Source organism: Mastomys coucha, unplaced genomic scaffold (assembly GCF_008632895.1).
Source record: "Mastomys coucha isolate ucsf_1 unplaced genomic scaffold, UCSF_Mcou_1 pScaffold21, whole genome shotgun sequence".
In the NCBI taxonomy this organism is placed as follows: Eukaryota; Metazoa; Chordata; class Mammalia; order Rodentia; family Muridae; genus Mastomys; species Mastomys coucha.
In genome coordinates this window covers 24,105,244-24,109,000 of record NW_022196904.1, presented here as the reverse complement: position 1 = coordinate 24,109,000, position 3,757 = coordinate 24,105,244, and positions in this window count along the sequence as shown.

Sequence of the window (3,757 nt, the reverse complement as noted above, 5' to 3'; positions counted from 1 at the left end):
GCCTAACCTGGGTTTACCCAAGACTTTCTTCAAGCAAGCAAGCAAACAAGGGCTTAGGGAGATGGTTCAATGGGGTAAAATGTTCCCTGAGTTCAGATTCCCAATAACAACAAGAAAGCTGAGCTTAGGGGCACATGCCTGTTAGCTTCAACAGTGTGGGATTGGACACAGACTCACATCTATACACATAAGTATAAAAATACTCTTTCATGGGGCGGTAGTGGCACATGGAAGGCACAGGCAGGCAGGTCTCTGTGAACTTGAGGCCAGTCTGGTCTACAGAGCAAGTTCCAGGACAGCCAGGCCTACATAGAGAAACCCTGTCTCAAAAAAACCAAACCAAAACAGAAACAACAACAACCACCAAATCTTTAAAAAGATAGTGGATTCTGAGTCCTTTTTCTTCTTCTTCTTCTTCTTCTTCTTCTTCTTCTTCTTCTTCTTCTTCTTCTTCTTCTTCTTCTTCTTCTTCTTCTTCTTCTTTTCTCCTCCTCCTCCTCCTCCTCCTCCTCCTCCTCCTCCTCCTCCTTCTTCTTCTTCTTGTTTGTTTGTTTGTTTGTTTGTTTGTTTTTCGAGGCACAGGGTTTCTCTGTGTAGCCTTGGCTGTCCTGGAACTCACACTGTAGACCAGGCTGGCCTCAAACTCAGAAATCCTCCTGCCTCTGCCTCCCTAGTGCTGGAACTAAAGGCATGCTCACCACTGCCCGGCCCCTTTTTCTTCTTTAAAGGATGGTAAGGGGGACTTCCGTCTCAACTAAGCCATCTATCTCTTCTTGCCCTTTTGTCTTTGTTGCCTATAATGGTTTCTCACAGAATCTAGTTGACCTTGGACTTGTTATGTACCTGACAATGATCTTGAACTCCTACTCTTCCTGACTCTACCTCCCAAGAGGGAGAATTTCAAGTCAGTTTGAAGCCCCCCTGGGCTTTATGATATCCTACTTTACTATCCTAGTAAAAATAAAAACTAGAGGCTGGGGATGTAGCTCTGTGGATAGAGTGCTTGCCTATAGTACACCAAGCCCTGGCTTTGATTCCCAACACTGCACAGAGGGAACAGGAGGATCTGAAATTCAAGACCATCCTCAGCTACATAGCAAGTTGAAGACTAGCCTGAGCTACATGAGATCACCGGACAGAGGTACTGGGGGTGGGAGGGGCAAATGTCAGGATTGTGTGTGTGTGCACAGGAAAATCACTGCCCTCAACAGTACTCAATGCACACAGGAGATTCTCCCAGGAAAATGTAATGAGAGGGGCACATGGCACCTGAGCTTAAGTAACCAGCCACATGGCAGAATGTAGATCAAAATAAATGGGTTATCATAACTTATGATTCTAGTCAAAGAAGAGCCTAGCTACATGGCTAATGTATTAGCTAAAATGGACACAAGTGTGAGTCTAAGGCAGACTTATGAAGGCACATTTGGCTGAAGCAGACACAGGAAAGAGGATGTTCTGCTAAAGCAAGCATGTGAAAGAACATGCGATGAAGGATTCCTTGCTAACAACATGCATGAAATGTCCACCTTACATTTCGTTGAGCTGCATTTGTTGGGACTCCATAGGGAGAAACTCATCAAAAAAAAAAAACAAAAACAAAAACAAAAAAACCCTTTTGATGTGCTGCAGTTTCTTGCTGCTTCTGACTGATTGGGCAGAGTGATGTCAGCTAAGACAGATGCACAGGCTGAGGCAAGACCCATGGAGGACACATGGTGTTTGGAGGGTATAAATAGGACTCATCAGACAGTGATGCAGGCTGAGCTAGGCTTGCTCATAGAGCTGGCTGTGCAAAGCTTGTGGGTCTCATGTCTTTGCTTCGATGAGAGAGGCACCACTGAGAACTTCTGGAGTCCCTTCTGGTCCCTCCTGCTGGCTAATGCCAATGCTGAGGCCTGTCTCTGCTGATATGTGTTTGCTATCCAGACTCTACCAATCTGGACTGCTAGCGTATCTGTGAAATGTTGGTGAGTGGATGGAGCTGCTGCTACTGACCTGTGAATTGAACTGCCGAACACAAAAGGGAGGTTGCTGTCTTCAGACACACCAGAAGAGGGCATTGGATCCCTGTTATAGATTGTTGGGAGCCACCTTGTGATTGCTGGGATTTGAACTCAGGACTCTGGGAAAGCAGTTGGTGCTCTTAACTACTGAACCATCTCTCCATCCCTCCAAAGAACCATTTCTAAACAGGACCATTCAACCCCCCCACCCCACCCCCATATCCTTTCTTTCCCACTGCCTTTGGTGGGTGGTGGGCTAGAAGGGAGGTTAAAAACCATCATTAAAAGTAGGCTTTGAAAAAATTACAGTTCTGGTCTTGTTCTCTTCTCTGTTTTGTGAATTCTAGCTTCTCTGCAGCTCCGGCCTTTGTCCCCAGCTCAGTGGCATTGAGGGCTCTGGTTCCCTCCTTGCACAGACACCTGGACTCTCCTTTCCAGGCACTAAGCTAGGACAATTTTAGGGCTCATCTACTCTCCCTTCTCTTGTACATCCTTGCCCTTCCTCGTCTGCTATCCAGCATCTTCCAGACAACTGTCCTACAGCATATGTGGGGAGGTGCCATAACAAAACAGCCAACAATACCACTCCATGGTATGGTTAAAATTTTTACTGTAAATACAAGAGAGAATGAAACAGCCAGAGGCATCTGGAAAAGTCCAGAGCAGGGAGAGAAAAAAAGTTGGCTGACAATGGCCATCAGACCTGCCTGGCCGTGCCTAGGGAGGCAGGAGAGAATAGCGAAGACTGCAATAGAGATAGACAAGAGAGGAGAGTGAGAGAGGAGCAAAGTAAGCACTTAAGAGCAGGTAAATGGAGAGCAAGAGACAGAGAGGAAAAAAGAGGACGGGGGAGTGACAGGGTGAATGATGAGAGCAGGGACATAAGGAGAGTGAGGGTCTGGGGAGAGGGAAGCCCGTGAGCTGGAAGGAGTTAGGGGAGGGGAAGAGATGAGAAGGGCTGGGATGCTAGCATGGGCTCTGAAATGTGGAACACATACATATGAGTAGGGACTTGGGGAAAAAAATATATAGAAACAACTCCATGAGAGCAGGCTGGGTTGGGGCTCCAGTTCCATGGGAGGCAGAAAAAAGCCTCTCTCCTAAGGGTATCAGGTGGGTTTGATCACAGGTGAAGTCGTCCTAGACACAGAACACTCAGGTGTGGGCTGGAGAGGTGGCTCAGTGGGTAAGAGCACTGGCTGCTCTTCTGGAGGACCTGGCTTTCATTCCCAGCACCCACGTGCTAGCACACAACTACCCGGAACTCCACTTCCAAGGGAGCTGATCCCCTCTCTTGGTCTCCACTAACATTGCATGCACATGTTGCACATATAGGCAAACAGGCATACAGACACGCACACATATTACACACATACATTACACACACACACATATCACATAGACATCAGAGAGAGAGAGAGAGAGAGAGAGAGAGAGAGAGAGAAAGAGAGAGAGAAAGAGAAAGAGAAACAAAACAACTCAGGTGCTAAGACAATCGAGGGGATGAAGAGATGGCTCAGCAGTTAAGAGCACTTGCTACCCTTACAGGGAACACATTCATATACATAAGCTAAATATAAATACATTATTTTAAGGAATGAAAAGTCTACCATGGCCACAGTCTCTGACCATCAAGGATATTAGCACACAACCATGTCATACATGAAATACCTCATATATAGCAAGGAGAAATTAAAGCTTTAAACCTGTGCTGACTAGGAAGAAAAGTTATGGGCCTAAGAATCCATCAC